Raw genomic sequence first — 18,443 nt, 5'->3', positions numbered from 1 at the left:
TTGGCGGCACACCATTCCTGGATAGCAGAAAGACAGTCAGAGATGAGGGAAGGAGAAGAGGGGGCTGAGGGTAGCCTGAAAATGAGCTGGGTATCATCCGCATAGCACTGAAAGTTGGGGCAGAGAGCAGCGATGCGGTGGGCGAGAAGTGCCAGAGACTGGTTGAACAGCCAGGGAGAGAGGTTAGAACCCTGGGGGACACCACAGGTAGAGAAAAAGATGTCAGACAGGAAAGACACCAGTTGGACCTGGGAGGGTCGATTTGAGAGGAAAGAGGTCAGCCAAGCCAGAGCCTGACCAGTGATACACAGGTTATCACGGAGACGGTTAAGCAGGATGGTATGGTTGACAGTATCAAAGGCAGAAGAGAGATCAAGCAAAATGAGAACACATGGAATGTTAGAGTCAAGGTTCGAGAGCAGGTCCTCACGGATGTTCAGGAGAGCAGTTTCCGTGCTTCTGGCAGCTCTGAAGCCAGACTGATGCTCATGAAGGCTACCAACAGATTCAGCATGGAGATTAAGCTGGGAGATGGCAAGTTTCTCCAGGAGCTTGCCCAGGAAAGGAGTGATAGAGATAGGGCGATAGTTAGCTGGGCAGGACGGGTCGGAAGAGGGTTTCTTAAGAAGGGGGTGCACAAGGGAGTGCTTGAGAGGGGATGGGAAGACTCCAGAGGCGAAGGAGTGATTGCAGAAGTCAGCAAGGGCAGGAGCCAAGGAGTCGATGTGGTCCTTAATAGTTTTGGAGGAGCAGGGGTGGACCTGTGTTGACGAGACTTTCATAGATCTGACTTGTCTCGAAACCTCATCAGCAGAAAAAAGGGGAAAGGCAGAGAAGGAGAAAGGAGGGGTGGCTTCAGAAGGGCCAGAGGATGGGCAGGGAATAGAGGGGGGGAGGTGATGGGAGGAGAGCGAGGACAAGATGTCCTGAGTTTTTTAAATGAAGTGAGAGGCCAGTGCCGCACAGAGGGCCTGGGAGGGGACAGGAGAGGTAGAGACTGCAGCAGGGTTGGCCAGCTCCTTGCAGATTTTAAAGAGTTCAGCCGAATTGTTAGATGCCGCAGTGATGCGGGCTTGGATAAGGGCTCTCTTCTTGGTGAGAACGGAGAGCCGGTATTGCCTTTGGAGCAGGCGACAGGCCAGTTTGTTAGAGGATGAACATGAAGCACGCCATTTCCTCTCTGCCACCCTGCACAAGCGTTTAAGGGTGACGAGATCCGAGTCATACCAGGAGTTACATTTGGCTTTGGGCTTCAGGCGGATTCTCATAACAGGGGCAAGGATATCAAGAGTATCAGATATAGCAGAGTAGAGAGTGGAGAGGGCTGTGTCAGGGTGGGAGTCAGCCAAGGGGAAAAGAGGGGGCGAGAAGGTGGCAGCGAAAGCCTCAACTGACACACGCTTCATGGGTCGGATGACCGAGAAGGAAGATGGCAGTGATGACGGCGGCTTTGCCTGAGGGGTAGGGAGGGTGAGGTGAGAGGAGAGGAGAAAGTGATCACTCCAGGAGAGAGGGGTGGAGAGAGGGACAGAGAGGGGAAGGTCAGAAGAGATCAGGGCATCAAGATTGTGCCCAGCAGAATGGGTTGGCCCAGACGGGAGAATAGCGAGTGAGAGAGAGTCGCAGAGGTCGCAAAAGTGTCCAGAGGGGGGACAGGAGGCATCCAGGTGGATGTTGAAGTCTACAAGAAAGAGGAGTTGAGTGGTTGAGGACAGGAGTGAGGTGGAGAGGTCCGCCCACTCGGAGAGGAAGGAGGAAATTTGACCAGGTGGCCGATAGATAGTAGCCACGGTAAGGGAATGGCTAGGAGAGAGAGAGAGAGTCGGCAGACAAGACATTCAAAAGAGGAGTAGGTCTGCGTGGGAATAGCAGTGGCAGGATTCCACACAGGGAAGATAAGGGCCACACCCCCCCAGCACGGTTGGGCCTGGGCACGGAGAGGATCTTGTAGCCGTCAGGTAGGAGTGTGTCAAAGCTGGTGACAGAGCTGGCCGTGAACCATGTCTCAGTGAGACCGAGTACGTCAAGGTCCAGTTCCTCAAGAAGGTGGCAGATATCAGAGGAATGTTTGACAGCAGAGCAAGAGTTAAGAGTGGCAATGTGGAGGAGGTTGCCATCTTTGAAGGACTTCCGGGGAGGGGTACAGATCAGATGTACGCCCTGCGGAGGAGAAGAAGGAGCACGGGAGGGGGCAGGGAGGGAGGGTAGAGGCAAGGTAGCCGAGGACAGAGGAGGGGGGACAGCAGGCGAGGAAAGGAAGTTGATGAGGCGTGGGAAGCGGCTATCAAAGAGGTGAAGATTGGCCTGAGGGCCTTGGACCAAGACGGTCCCATTAGCGTAGACATTAATGATGACCATAGAGGAGTGGAAGGAGGCCAAGAGGACGTCCCAGCGGGTGCCACCATTAATGGGAGAAGAGGAGAAAGGAGAGAGCACAGAGACCATATGAAGGGTCCATAGGTCAGGTGAGGGCACGAAGAAGAGGATGTCAGTGAGAGTTTCCTTAGAGGAGGCACTGGTGTAGGTGTCAGCGATAGGGAGGCCTGGGTTGGAGACCAGGATGTCCTTTTTAAACCTTTTCCTACCAGATTTAGTGAGGAGAGAAGGATAGTCAATGGAGAAGCAGTTAGAAAAGATAGGTGAGATAGAGAGCACCATGGGATAGGAGGGAGTGGGGTGGGGGGGTAGGACAAGCACGAGCGGGCAGGAAGAGCAGCAAGCCCTAGTTTACCACAAATTCAGAGCACAGTGAACACAGTAGTGCATATCAGGTACCCAGAGGAGAGGCCACCTAAGTTTAAAAATCCTGCGGGGGGAGAAAGCCCTAGTTTACCACAGATTCAGAACACAGTGAACACAGTAATGCATATCAGGTACCCAGTGGAGAGGCCATCTAAGTTTGAAAATCCTGCGGGGGGAGAAAACCCTAGTTTACCACAGATTCAGAACACAGTGAACACAGTAATGCATATCAGGTACCCAGTGGAGAGGCCACCTAAGTTTGTGAGTGTTAACAGGATTAACATGTTAACAGGTGGAGCTAACCAAGGTGGACCAGCGCCAAGCGTCCCCTGCGAACACCTGCAGACACACAAGGAGCCGCTACTCTAGGAGTCGCCCTTGGCCTTGGGGCCCTTAGCCGCAGGGGGCTGCCGGGCAGAGGGCTGCCCAGGAGGGGGTGGTTATAGGCAGAGGGAGGAGAGGAAGGGGAGGGGGGTGTGTGCGGGCAGGGAGGCGGGAAGGGAGAAGAGGTCCAGGAAATGGGAGGGGGGAGCAGGCACAACAATGTGCTCAGAGCGCGAAGGCAAATATTCAATTTCACAAACAAAAACAACTCACGGAGGCCCGCAAGGGCCAGGCAGGGCTTCCTTGGCCTGCAGTTCCCTCAGGGCTACCGGTGACTGCTCTCCCACGCTCCGCTGAAACAAAGAAGCAAGCAGGGGGAGCGGCCGTCGAGTAGGCCAGAAGGGAACCAGCCAGACAGCCAATCAGAGGGGGGGGGGTGGGCAGGCAGGGAGGCGGGAAGGGAGAGGAGGTCCAGGAAATGGGAGGGGGGAGCAGGCACAACAACGCGCTCAGAGCGCAAAGGCAAATATTCAATTTCACAAACAAAAACAACTCATGGAGGCCCGCAAGGGCCATGCAGGGCTTCCCTGGCCTGCAGTTCCCTCAGGGCTACCGACGACCGCTCTCCCACGCTCTGCCGAACAAAGAAGCGAGCAGGGAGAGCGGCCGTCGAGTAGGCCAGAAGGGAACCAGCCATACAGCCAATCAGAGAGGGGGGTGGGCGGGCAGGGAGGCGGGAAGGGAGAGGAGGTCCAGGAAATGGGAGGGGGGAGCAGGCACAACAACGCGCTCAGAGCGCGAAGGCAAATGTTCAATTTCACAAAAAAAAACAACTCACGGAGGCCCGCAAAGGCCAGACCGGGCTTCCTTGGCCTGCAGTTCCCTCAGGGCTACCGGCGACCACATTGTGGAAAAGGGATCTGAGCCTGAACGAGGGGGTTCCGTGGTCCAAGCCCGAACGAGGAAGACCACTTGTGAACCTTGTGGAAAAGGAGTCTGAGTTCGAACGAGAGGGACCCGTGGTTCGAGCCCGAACGAGAGAGAGCAGTTGTGAACTTGTGAATGTGAAAACCCTGACAAAGCAAAGGAACTTTTGTGTTTTGTTTGTTACATCAGGCCCTCTGCAATAGGAGACTGTCATTGGGGGAGAGACTTTGGCGGAAGGCCCTGATGCCTATATTTTCAACTGTTACCTCATGACCAAGAAGCCAGAGTATGTGCGAAGCTCGCATGTGCCGCCTTGCCCCATGCTGAAAACGTGGTGAAGGGAAACCGACTTCTCAACCATCCTGATATATTCTTTCTTGAACACTTTACATTTGCATACATTATTATCCCACACCATTTGTATTTAGAGGTACGGATTGGCAATATGTTTATTAGTATAAGCCCTTTAACTTTGACACAGACTCCACTAGGACTCCGTTATTTATTATTTGATGGTCGTAGCTTGCTCCCATCCTTAGGTTTAGGTTTAGATAGGCATTCATCCAACCTATTTGAAGTTCAATGAACACCCTTGAACTGTGATCACTTGTGTCTGTCTTCACTGTTTGATACCATGCCTTCCTTATATGATCCAAAAACCAAAATATTTTGGCCACTTTAAAAATCAATGCAACAGTTTTCTTTTGTGTTCCTTCGTTTACACTTTCTGTCAATTTTTAGTATCTTGTTTTATCATTCATATTTTAAGAATCTCTTCTTTATTTATTTATTAGTTTCCTTTGATTTTTATCCTCCTGATTGACATCAATCTTTTGATTAAAAATCTTAATAATCACCTATTTTTTACTACATGTTGGAGTCAATCAAGGTATCTATTTCTCTTCTTTATAATCCCCCAGAATCCTGTTACTCGTATACATTTTATTTACAACACAATCCCACACCCTAATTTTGCCACTTTCAATGTTCTACTTAAAAATATCTGTGGCTCAGCTCAAGTCCCTCAACATCGACTCTTCCCCAACGGACCAGTTCGCCTTCTGTCTGCCAGGCACGAGCGGGGACCGGAAGAGGTATTTCATCAAAGGGGGAGCCTGTCAACCGTATCTTCTTACACGTGTTTTCTTACATGCCGTTCTCCACAGGAAGCTCTACAGTCTTCTGGCTAATGGCGGAAGCAGTCGAACGTCCGGAGGTCTGGATCTGGCCTAGGTCAATTAGACCTGACCCATCTGCACTGCTACCAAAATGTGCTCTAGCACCTTGAAGTGTTTCTTGTGTTAGATGGGATTACCCATAAAGATCTTAGATCAAATAACTGGACAGACTCAAAGAATATGGCTTAGTCATAATAAAGCAGGGCAAACTGGCAGACATCAGACTGATGCTTGCACATTCACACAAAACTTGATTATACAAAGATTTTATACCCCAATATGCAAAGCATATTGAAGGGAAGGATGTCACGCCGCGCGCTCGTTCGCGGGCGTCACTTACCTGTCCTGGGGTCCCTGGTCCACGGCCGCAGCGGTCTCCTCCTTCATGGAGGCTGTACCCGCGGTGGCGTCTCTCCTCACGCCGACCCGCGGTTCGGATGGGCGCCGTGGACGCCGCCATCTTGCGAGGATCTGCGCATGCGCGGATCGTCAGTATTCGACGTCCCGCGCATGCGCAGTGTCGGAACATGCGTTCCAAGCCTAGCTTTGACCCCGAGCCATAAAAGGGCACCGCATACACAGGGACAACGCGTCTCAATGCGGTTGTTACTGTGTATGCGCTGCTGGAGTCCTGGCGCTCGTTTTCCAGCCCTCCAGTTTCCTGTTCTACCTTTTTCTGCCTAGTCCTGCCTCATTTCCTTATTTCCTTCTTGCTTCCTGGTCCTCCTACCCTTTCTTCCCTGTATTGCTGGTCCCTTGCATGTCCCTGGTTTAGGGTAGGGGAGGTCCTGTCTGGGTTCCTAGTTGAAGTAGGGATTCCCCTGTCTGTACTGCTTTTCCTTGCAGTCTGTTCTCCTTTGCCTGTCTTGTGCCCTGCCGGTACCTGTGCCTTACTGCCTTCTTGGAAGTTCCAGTGTTCAGCCCTGTTATCATCGGTGTCTTCATCAAGCCTTCTCAGCCAGTGGAAAACCTGTCCCGACGTCACGCAAATTCTGAGAAGTGCCACCCGTGGCGTTGGGAGTTGGTTCAGTGCCGTCCTGTCTAATATCGTCAGGAGGGGATTGGGCTAATTTCTCGCGCTACCCATTCATCGGCCATCGATACATCGACATACTGGCAACCTCAACTCCACGGTCTACAGGAAGAAGAGGTAACCCACGATCTCGTGAAGATTCGTTTAATAGATTGAGACGCCTCACCCCCAGTCTCGACATGGACGACATGCAGGAACTACGTGAAGAAATGCGTGCCATGCGTCTTGAAATGACCACTCTCCGCCAGGAGAACAACACCCTCAGACAAGCGTTGGATCGGTGTTTGGCTAATCCCGCACAACCTGCCACACCGCCTGAGAACTCCATGGCTTACACTACTCCGATGAAGTATGATGGTGATCCGCGTCGAGTGGCAGAGTTCTGTACCCACTGTCGGATCCATTTTCAATTCAGGTCTACTCATTTTGCTCAAGACAAGGCTAAGATCGGGTATATCCTTGGAAATCTAACCGGCAATGCACTCGCTTGGGCCGCACCTTTGGTCTCTACAAACAGTCCTCTGTTGGGTGATTTCGCTGCCTTCGAGAAAGCCTTTTTGGACATCTTTAAACCGCCCAATTTGGCAGCCATGGCCCAGAATCAATTAATGGAGATCAAGCAAGGGTCAGGTGACATAATCCACTACATCAGTCGGTTTCGACAACTAGCAACCGATTCACAATGGCCCGAAATCACTCAAAAAACCTTGTTTCGTCGGGGACTACGAGAAGAGTACAAAGACGAACTGCTGCACATTCCGGAGCCAGAAACGTTGCCTGCATTGGTGGAACAAGTCTTACGCATTGACCACAGGTTAACCGAACGACGGAGTGAACGTCGCAGATTTGACAGGTATCAACCAATTCTTCCAGCACAGAATCCCGGACCGGCTGTTTCTACCGATGTGGGTCCAGAACCCATGCAGTTGGGTGCCATCCGAGGTCCGTTGTCCGAGACCGAAAAGAAAAGAAGACGACAGAAAAACGTGTGCATGTATTGCGGTGGTTCTGGCCATTTTCTAGGCACCTGTCCGCTACGTCCTCTGAAGAAACAGGAAAACTAACAGGCCCGTTGTTTGAGGCGAAGGCAGCAGCGGGCCGCCTTTCTGAATCTGACCTTCCTCCCATGAACTCAGTGCCCTTGTTGATCCTGAAAGTCGGTGTTGCCTGGCTAGGGAAGTGTGTGAAAACCTGGGCCCTTCTGGATTGCGGAGCATCCGGCAACTACATCGATGCCTCGTTCGCGATTGCCAATGGGATCCGTTTACATAACAAGGAACGACCAACAGTGGTCGAGGTGATCGATGGTTCTACTTTGTCTTCTGGTCCGGTTTGCCAGCAGTCCGAGCCCTTGTGGCTCTCTGTGGAAGGACATCTCGAACGAATCTCATTGGACGTCATCAAGTCTCCCTCATTTCCGGTGGTGCTGGGTTTACCATGGCTGTTGTATCACAATCCCCAGGTCGACTGGACCGCTCGTTCCCTGGTGTTCTCTTCGACACGTTGTCCTCGCGACTGTGTACTTCACGAAACCTTTCCTGCAATTTTGGAGTGCCTCAATCATGCTGACATATCTGCTCGTTTATGTGCCACTCAATCGGTTCCTCAAGAATATGCTGGATACCACAAGGCGTTCTCCAAGCCTGAGGACATACCATTACCACCCCATCGGCACTTTGATTGTTCCATTGACGTCCTGCCTGGTGCGATCATTCCCCACGGCAAGATCTATTCGTTGACTCAACTCGAGAAAGGTGTCCTACAGGAGTACATTACGGATTGCCTCAACAAGGGCTACATAGTGCCGTCCAAATCCCCTGCAGGATTCCCGTTATTCTTCGTCAAGAAGAAAGAGGGCACTTTGCGCCCTTGTATCGACTACCGTCAACTAAACGAGATCACAAGGAAATACAGGTACCCGTTACCACTCATCCGGGACATCATCGAATCCCTGAAATCCGCACAAATCTTCACCAAGCTGGATCTAAGGGGGGCCTATCACCTGGTGCGGATTAAGAAGGGAGATGAGTGGAAGACGGCCTTCAAAACACCTATTGGTCACTTCGAGTACAGGGTGATGCCGTTTGGACTCTGCAACGCCCCGGCCGTCTTCCAGCAGTTCATGGACGATGTCTTTTCGGACCTTATTGGAATATCTGTATGGGTATACCTTGATGACATTCTGGTTTTTTCTGACACTCGTACTGCACACGTGGCGCATGTTCAGGAAGTCCTCCGTAGACTAATAGACAACGGCCTGTATGCCAAAATTGAAAAATGCCAATTTCATAGGGAAAGCATGGAATTTCTGGGTTATGTGATCAGCAACACAGGAGTACGGATGGATCCCGCAAAACTGCAAGCTATACGAGAATGGAAACCGCCACATGGCGTGAAGTCGCTTCAAAGGTTCTTGGGCTTCGCCAACTTTTATCGACGCTTCATTCCACGCTTTTCTCAACTGGCCAACAGTCTAACCCGCCTGACCAGTACCAAGGTGCCGTTTCCCTGGGACACGCAGACCGAGGAGGCATTCCTGGGATTGAAAAGATCTTTCATGTCGGCTCCTGTTCTTAGACATCCAGATGATGAAAAGCCATTTGTGGTTGAAACAGACGCTTCGAACTACGCAATTGGTGCGGTCTTACTACAGCAAGATGCAATCACAGGAACAGAGCACCCGGTGGCTTACTACTCAAGGAAATTGTCAGTGAGCGAGAGAAACTATGCGGTGATAGAAAGGGAATTACTAGCGATAAAAGCTGCTTTCGAGGAGTGGCGACATCACTTGCTGGGTGGGAGGTACCCGGTGGTGGTTCGCACGGATCACCGTAATCTACAGTTCCTGCGCTCTTTGCAATGCAGAACCTCCCGTCATGCTCGTTGGGCCTTTTTCTTTTCGCAGTTTGATTTCACCGTCACGTACATTCCTTGTTCCCAGAATACGAAGGCTGATGCCCTGTCTCGGTCTCTAGAAAACAACGTTGAAAGTGCCAAGGAACCGGAGCCTCTGATAGCGTCAAAGCATTTTCTATCGATGGTGACTCCCCAGCTCCAACAGTTGATAGAGGCCACACGAACGGATCCCTCAAGATCACAGATACTACAACGCGCTGACATCAGAGAAGGTGACGGTTTGTTGTTCTTCAAGGATCGTCTGTACGTTTCCACCTTGGAACTCCAGAAAATCGTTCTACAGAATTGCCATGATTCCGTCGTTTGGGGTCACCGTGGAGTTCGCACAACACAAGAACTGGTTGCACGGCAGTACTGGTGGCCTGGATGGGCCACACTGGTAAAGCACTACGTGGACTCCTGCCCTGTATGTGCCCAGACCAAGATTCCTCGCAAAAGGCCCATTGGTCTTCTGAAACCCACGCCTACGCCTCCGTACCCTTGGCATACCATTGCCACAGATTTCATCGTTGACCTGCCCCTGTTTGGTGGTTTCACGTGTATAATGGTGGTGGTGGACTGTTTCACCAAGACTGCTCATTTCTTGCCCTTTCCTAAGCTGCCCACTGCATCCCAGATGGCACGATGTTTTCTACACGAGGTGTATCGTCTTCATGGTCTTCCGGAGAAGATTCTGTCAGACCGGGGGTCTCAATACATCTCTTCCTTCCTTACAACAACGCTGTTCATTCCGCTACTGGACTCAGCCCTTTTTTTTGCTCCACTGGTCTTCATCCCAGACTGCTGCCTGTTCATCCTACATCTTCCAGTGCCGTACCATCTGCAGATGCCCTGGTGTCCCTGATCCGCGATCAACATCGTCTGGCGGCCGGTACCTTGGCAGTGGCACAAGCACATATGAAGGAGCGGGCTGACAAGAGACGGAGCCCTGAGCCTGTCCTTCATGTTGGGGACATGGTTTGGCTGTCCTCCAAGAATCTACCGGTACGCAACTTACCTGTGAAACTAGCCCCCCGCTTTTTTGGTCCCTTTCGCATCGTAGAGCGTATTTCGTCTGTTGCCTTTCGTTTGTCTTTGCCTCGTTCTTGGAGGGTCCATCCTGTCTTTCATGTTTCCCTTTTGAAGCCCTATGTACCCGATGTTATGGGTCATACCTGTTCCCGTCCTGCCCCGGTTTTGGTTCGGGGGGTCCCTGAATTTGAGGTGCAGGAGATATGTGATTCACAGATTTGGCGGGGTGCTCTGCAGCTCCTGGTCAGCTGGAAGGGTTATCCTGCTTGTGACCGCACTTGGGAACCGCGCTCCTTCGTGCATGCAGCGCGCCTGGTTCGGGACTTCTATCTCCGCTGTCCTTGGAAACCCGGTGCTCCGGGGTTGTCCGGGAGGGGGTATGGTGTCACGCCGCGCGCTCGCTCGCGGGCGTCACTTACCTGTCCTGGGGTCCCTGGTCCACGGCCGCAGCGGTCTCCTCCTTCATGGAGGCTGTACCCGCGGTGGCGTCTCTCCTCACGCCGACCCGCGGTTCGGATGGGCGCCGTGGACGCCGCCATCTTGCGAGGATCTGCGCATGCACGGATCGTCAGTATTCGACGTCCCGCGCATGCGCAGTGTCGGAACATGCGTTCCAAGCCTCGCTTTGACCCCGGGCCATAAAAGGGCACCGCATACACAGGGACAACGCGTCTCAACGCGGTTGTTACTGTGTATGCGCTGCTGGAGTCCTGGCGCTCGTTTTCCAGCCCTCCAGTTTCCTGTTCTACCTTTTTCTGCCTAGTCCTGCCTCATTTCCTTATTTCCTTCTTGCTTCCTGGTCCTCCTACCCTTTCTTCCCTGTATTGCTGGTCCCTTGCATGTCCCTGGTTTAGGGTAGGGGAGGTCCTGTCTGGGTTCCTAGTTGAAGTAGGTATTCCCCTGTCTGTACTGCTTTTCCTTGCAGTCTGTTCTCCTTTGCCTGTCTTGAGCCCTGCCGGTACCTGTGCCTTACTGCCTTCTTGGAAGTTCCAGTGTTCAGCCCTGTTATCATCGGTGTCTTCATCAAGCCTTCTCAGCCAGTGGAAACACTGTCCCGACGTCACGCAAATTCTGAGAAGTGCCACCCGTGGCGTTGGGAGTTGGTTCAGTGCCGTCCTGTCTAATATCGTCAGGAGGGGATTGGGCTAATTTCTCGCGCTACCCATTCATCGGCCATCGATACATCGACATACTGGCAACCTCAACTCCATGGTCTACAGGAAGAAGAGGTAACCCACGATCTCGTGAAGATTCGTTTAACAAAGGATTGGTTAGGGGAACGTATGTACCTATGGTATAAATAGGGGTTAGTACATCTTTGGCTGCCTGTTATCTGTAAGGCATGCCTCAACCTACCTCTAAATACGTATAATACTGATTATAACAGAGAAAATGGCAACCGATTGGTCTATGCAACATTGTATAGTAGGTTGCCCCATAGACCCTCTGAATGTTGGCATTCTCACCCAACCTTGGACTTTCGGCTGGGTTGCAGCATGTAAGCAAAACGAAACCCAGGTGCTTGAGTCACGTCAGATTACTCCCCACTTTCTCAAGTAGTCCATCATCTCTCATCAGTTTCCCGTCTGTAGGAAGATATGATATGCAAATGGATATTTCCCTTCTGTGAAAGGTACAGTGAGCTAAAGTGTGTCTACGGACTCTTGACTGGATACCTTCCCAAAGAACAGGTCATTTAGCCATGTTCGGTCTTGCAGAGGGGCCCCTATGACTATTTTTTGATTGTTTAAGGGACTTAGGTTTAGTCACCCTAAGTTTTCTAGGGTCATACAGACGTGTATCCTGGTGCTACTGGAATATCACAGGTGGCAGCAGTACGGTAAGTTTCCATTCCCATGGAGTCCAAATGGACTCCATGGGATGGGGAGCACTGAAGCACCGGCACTGTTGTTAACACTGCAGTGCTTCAGTGAAAAACCTGCTGGTAAGCACCTGACCTACCAGCAGGTCAGGCCTGCCAGTTGTTCAGTGCCCGTACTTGCAGACTTGCTGTGACCAGGTCCGGAAAACGTGCCAGTAACGTTGTTACCAGAACCTTTATTTCGGGACTGGGTTACTTATAATGAGACCCATTGAGTTTCTGGGGGAAGTGAGCAAAGGGAGAATGCCTCTGAGGAGGTGCAGCTGGAAGTTGACCTTCTGGGCAAGGTCTGTGATGTGAGGAGAGAAGGAGAGCGAGGAGTCAAAGATGATGCTGAGGTTTTTGCCTCACACGAGGGGGAGGGAAAGGGGCCCATGGAGGGTGGCCACAGAGTAGGAGGGAAGGAGGGAGCTGGTGTCTGTGAAGGCATTATGAATCAAGACACAGACAAAAGATTCAAAGTTCAAACAAAAGATCCTTATTAACTCAAATGTCAGGATGGTGTAAGGCCTAACCTACCCTATAATGGGGTGGGATTTCCCTACCTAAATAAACTAAAGATAGTCAGAGTCATTAAGTTCAACTTAAAAGTCTGTCTGTGTCCAAAACCTATACTTGCCCTCACAACTAAAGCTGAACAATATGTAATGCTGTCAGCAACCGACGAAAGAGTGTTCAAGCTAAAGTTCTGAGCTTCGTCCAGCTCCTGTCTTGCTCTGAGCTCCCTTCCCCAAGTTCAAGAAAGTTACAACAAAAATGACCTTGGGGTTCCCTACCCCAAGTTCAACACAGTTCCACAAAATGGTCTAGGTGTTCCATTCCCCAAGTTCAACACAGTTCCACAAACTGGTCTCAAATTCACAGTCACATTCACTTGTTTAGTTTGCCTTCTCGTTTTGCCACTTAAACAATCTTAGGCTGACCAGCCTTAGCCTCTAGACTTCTATGGTTTACTCCAAGTAAGGGCTCCTCGGTCTAGGCTCAGTTGTCCCACACGGTCCACCCATCACAGGTTGCACAACCGATAAACCTCAGCACTTTACACAGTTTTTTCATACAACATTTTCATAGGACTTCCTTGTCAGCACAGACTTTTTTTCTGCACCTATGTCATAAGTGCAAATATTCTTCAGGTTTACTTTAGCGGTTTCTTGCCTTTACCAACATTTGGTTCTCACATACCTTCCTTTGTAGTTTTTCACCTGGTTACCATCTTGCTTCCACACTACTCAAAAGTTTTTTGCTTGTTACTCATTTCACTTTGTTTTCAAATGCTGTTTCTTTTAACGTCACGTTGTTTGAAAATGCACATCACTTTCTGTTTCATTCACATGTTTTTTCTCATATCTTTTCCTTTGTTTGGCATTCAACTCTCATTACATTCTTAACAACTTGTTCAGTATTCAATATTTCATATTGGATCTCCAGACCCTTTTTCCACATCACGTGTCTGCACTTGCACACTCCCAATACTCACAGGAGCTAGTAGGACTGCCTCTTTCCTCTTCACCAGTTTTATTCTATTTGCCTTTTTTCCCATGTTCCCTCCCTGTTTTCCCTGTAGGTGCTTTGCAACACAATTTCTTGATGTATAAGGGCCTTACAAATGCACAGTAAATACATCTAATAAATACAATTCAAAGCTCATTTCATGCTTGCCAACTCGTACAGTATTCAATAATTTCTGATCGGGTCCCCAGAACCCTTTTCCATAGACTTTTGCTTGCCTGGCATCAGCCGTTACACACACCATGCCCCTGGAGTGCCTGAGTGATGCATCCCTTTCACTCACTGGTGTGCGGCTGCTCCTCTGGGTTCTTGCTAGCTCCACTCTCTCTACCGCAGAGCTCTGGTGCCCTTTTCACCGGCCCATGCTCTGCCTGCCCCATCTCCTGCCTGCCTGCTTCAGTGCACTGCTGCTTTCTTCCTCTTTTATACACCTGCAACCCTTAATTCTCATTGCATGACCATAGTTAATGTGACATGCCTGATCATCAGAACAGTTCTCAGGCCTCCTCCTCATCTCAGCACCAGAGTGTTAAAATAACATGTTAGTGTGCACTGCTCCTAGTCGCCTCTTCCTTATCCCAGTACTATGATGGTCTAAATGGGGAAAAATCATGGAAGATGGCTTACAACAGCCTATAAACAAAGCAGGTGGTGGGGTGAAGTTGGTTCTCCTCTTTACCCTCTTTCTAGTGTTCCAATATTGATGATGGCTTCTGGTGTTATTCTGGGCAGAGGAAAAAGGGTAGCAATATCTCATAAATGTGGCTGGGACCAAGGGTTCATCATGGAATGGAAACGGAATACTCTGTCTCACCTGAAGACATTCTCCTTGCACTCCCCAAGGACCCTCCACCCAGGGGATTCTCCCTCGCATATCCACCCCCAGGGTTGGAATCCAAAAGCGATGGCCCTTCCCAGGCGACCTGAGAGGAAGACCCATGGAGAGTAGATGGGAGGAGGGTCCTCACAGGTACCAATGAACAGGATCTCAGTCTTATTGGCATTAAGGCAGAGACCATTAGCAGCACAGCATGCCTCAATAGCAGTCAGACAGTCGGGATGAGAGAGGAAGAAGGCAGTGGGGGGTAGCTTGAAGGAGAGCCGTGTGTGGTCTGCATAACAATGGAAGGGAGAAGAGAAGGCGGAGATCAAATGGGCTAGAGGGGCAGGGTAAATGTTGAAGAGCCACAGCAAGAGGATAGACCCCTGAGGGATGCCGCAGGTGGAGAGTGTGATGGAGGAGAGAAAAGGGCCCAGTTGAACCTAGGGTGGCCTGTTGGAGAGGAAGGAGGTTAACCAGTCCAGTGCCAGGTCCGGGATGCCAAGAGTATAAAAGAGCCGGTTTATAAGGGTGGCATGATTGACCGTATGATGGGCAGAGGAAAGGTCAAGAAGGATGAGTATGGAAGGAGACTCACGGTCTCATCAACTGTGGTCTCCCAATGTCTACTATCCTCCTCCTACCAGCTTTCCCAGGTAATGAACTTCACTTACTTAGGTGGCTCACTTTGAAAGTCATGTCTCTCCTCCCCTGGGTGGTGTGTAGGCTCATGGTTTGGGCTGGCATGTTCTGTGATTGGGTGTCAGGGGCCTGCAGGTAGAGACATTCTCACAAAGCTGAGGGAAGAAAAGTGGACATGAAACAGGAATGTAGGGAGTCCTGCAGACAAGAAAAGCTAGGCAACAAAGGCAGTGAGCAGAAAGGGGCAGGGAGTACAAGTAAAACAAGCATGATAGGCTTCCACTTGCGGTGTACGCAGAATGGGGGAAGAGTTTCCCACAGGGCCTGGGAAATTGTAGCCTTATGATATGATATGGTATTTATAATGCGCCTATACACAAGTGTTTCAAGGCGCGACGAGGCAAGGGAGGGGAAACAGAGGAAAGACAGAGACAACAATCCTACTAGGCCAGGTGACATTGAGATCGCGCAAGTGCAGGGGAGGGGAAAGGGGAAAAGTGCAGGGGGCAAGGGGAGAGGGCAGTGCAGTACATAGGATAAAAGTAAGTAAATATAGACAATAAATATAGACAATAAATAAATTAAAGTGCGGCCAGCTGGTGGTCAGTGCAAAGGTAAGTGCAGACATCAGGTGTCAAGTGCTGCTGTGGGCTGTAGGAATGCAGAGACAGTCCCCGAGTGCAAGGGTTGCCAGGTGGGCAGTGCAAGTGTGCAACTGGCAGCGAGGGGACCTGGGCCCAAGATCAGAAGGTAGCCAGGTAACCAGTGTAAATTCAGATTCAGCCAGGAGATCAGCAGGGGAGAGGGGGGGAGAAAGCAGAAGCAAAGAGGAAGGTCTTGAGGTGCTTCTGGAACCCGAGATGGTTGCAGCTTCTGAGCTGGTTACCATTACAGGGCCCCACTCTAAATGCTCATGGAAAGGAGCAGAAGCAATGTGTGTCTGGACCCTAAGGCATGAACAAGGGAACAGTACTCACAAGACTGAATGAAGCTTGTAGGGGTCCAGCAGTAATGGAACAATTACTGCCTCCTGAAACAGGAGCTAGCACACGGCTAACAATATGACACAAAGTACAATACTGAAAGACGGAAACCCAGCAGCAAACTCTGAACAAAGGAATTACACAAGCACAAGTGAGGACAAGAACAGTAACAGAAATATCGAGGGAAAAAATAGGAAATCAAAATGAGCAAGGTTCAGGACAGAACAGAAAGAAAGAGGAGCAGCAAGCAGGCAATAATCTAAATGCCAGCGTACCGGAGACTAGAATTGCAGACTAGAAACTAAGGGTCAGAATCAAGGAACAGAAAATTGAACTACAGACCAGAACAAGAAAACCTAGGGCCAAAACTCTGGACTAGGATAGCAAGGACTAAACTGCAGACTGGTAACAAGGAACTGTAACTCTGAACTGGAATAACAAGGGCGGGACTGCAGACAGATCCCAAGGAATCCCAGGACTGGAATCTAGGAATCTAAAGTCAGGTAGCACAGACTATGGGCACAAACAAGGAACTGCCGGCAGGGAACACGATAATTGGTGCTAGAGAGCAAGGGGATGCAGACAGGGAAACAAGGACTGTAAGCAGGGGAGAAGGGCTGCAAGACAGGAAGCACAGAGGTGCAGGGCAGAAGGCAAGGGAGTGAAGGCAAAGTAGCAGGGCTGCAAGGCAGGGAGAACAGGGCACTCGAACAGGAGGAAGTTATGGAAGCAACAGGACACAACAGAAATCCTAGGATCAAAGAACAAGTGGCTGTGAGCAACCTCAATGCAAGAGCCCTGTGCTCCTGCAGGCAGCTGCTTAAATACTGCCCTGCACTGTGCTGAAGCAGGTTAATTAGCAGCACCTGCAGCATCACACTTGAAGGTAAGCTGCCTCCTCCCTCTCTGATCCTGGGAAAGTGAAAGCAGCACTGATCCCTAAGGTTTCCTGGAATTGTAGTTCTAAGACTGCTGCATAGGAATAGGCAGGACATGAGAACTGCCACAAGGTGCATTATGGGATATGTACTTTCTGAAAATAAATAGGGAAGCTGAGATATCTTGAAAACAGAAGGTAAAGACAGAAATATGAATAGGTATTGTCCAGGAAGTTGTATGCTGATGATTGAGTCCCATGTAGTTCACAATGGGTGCCAACTGGTGTTCCAGTGGAACAGTCATGACATTGGGACATGTGTTGTTGGTCATGTGGGTAGACAGCAGCATGGCTGGACGTTATATAGTGTCCTGCCAACCTTTTGCTTTTAAAACTGACCTTGGTTATATGTGTGTTCTCCTTGGTGTTCCCTTCTATGAACTGTGGCCCTTGTCTTTCCCAGCATGTGATTTATACTTCTGGGGAAACTTTGTAAAGCAGAGAATAAAGGAAATGCTTTTATTGCAGGAAAACTGCAACATTGTAATCCCAGCGATGCTAACATGGGTAGGAAAAGTATGACTGTTTCTTTTTCTCTTTGGGCAGTAGGCATGCATAGGTTTCCCTGCCTTTGATGCTCTTTTGAAGAACAGCTTTGTAATTATTGGGAGTCATGCAAGTTGCCCGAGCCCTATAGCGTCTTTGGCTGCTCTCTTTGATCTCCTTTGCAGTAGGGTCAGAGAAACAAAAGAGTAACACCCACCTTCACAGTTGACTTCGATTAAGATTAAACTTTGTTCTCTTAAAAGGAAAGAGTTTATTTTCCCAATCAGTTGTTTGGTTCTGTGCTACGGCATCCTCAATCTGCAGGTGCTGTCCTATAGCCAGGGGCTAACAGGGCTACCTGTTGTGGCAGCTGGGTGGTGCCATTGCCTTGAGCATTGTGGTTCGTTTTGGATGGTGGCCCCCACTGGGGTGGCAAGACCACCAGATGGAGGCCACCATGTTGGGGGCATCAAGCATGCAGAGGGAACCTGCATCCGTGTTCACCGCATAAGCAGTGCACCACGCCTGGTTTGTTGCCACGGGCAATGGCGAATGTGAGGCAGAGCCTCGTTCTCATGTCAGTGAGGATAATCACAACAGCGTTGGCAGACACGGCGTGTCACAATCTTCTTCCGTACCCGAGGTGACGCTCGGTGTCTGGCAGAAGTCCTGTTCCTATGCCTGACTTCTATACTTCTACCTGGTGCCATCCTTTCCCTCCTTGCCTATTCTACCTCCTCCTTCTTGGTTGCCTGCCGTGTTCTCTCCAGCCGTTTTACCTGACTTCCCCTGTGGCCCTGCCTCTGGCACCTTCGTTACATTCTCTGTGTGCCCCATTCTGTCACACCACAAATGGAGTCTGCACTGTCCTGGCACCACTACTTTATTGAGTGACAGCAAAAACATGTGTGGTGCTGGGAGGGTCCTTTTCCTGGCAGGCCTGGTGTTCTATCTTCTGTTTAGAAGGAGGATCTTCAAAGCTTCCCATCTACCAGACCAGATCCGCACCCTGGAATCTTTGTGGAAGACATTGAACGCTCCCAGATCTCACAC

Source organism: Ambystoma mexicanum, chromosome 8 (genome assembly GCF_040938575.1).
Source record: "Ambystoma mexicanum isolate Mex_15411 chromosome 8, UKY_AmexF1_1, whole genome shotgun sequence".
NCBI lineage: Eukaryota > Metazoa > Chordata > Amphibia > Caudata > Ambystomatidae > Ambystoma > Ambystoma mexicanum.
Note: the sequence above shows the minus strand (reverse complement) of the source record.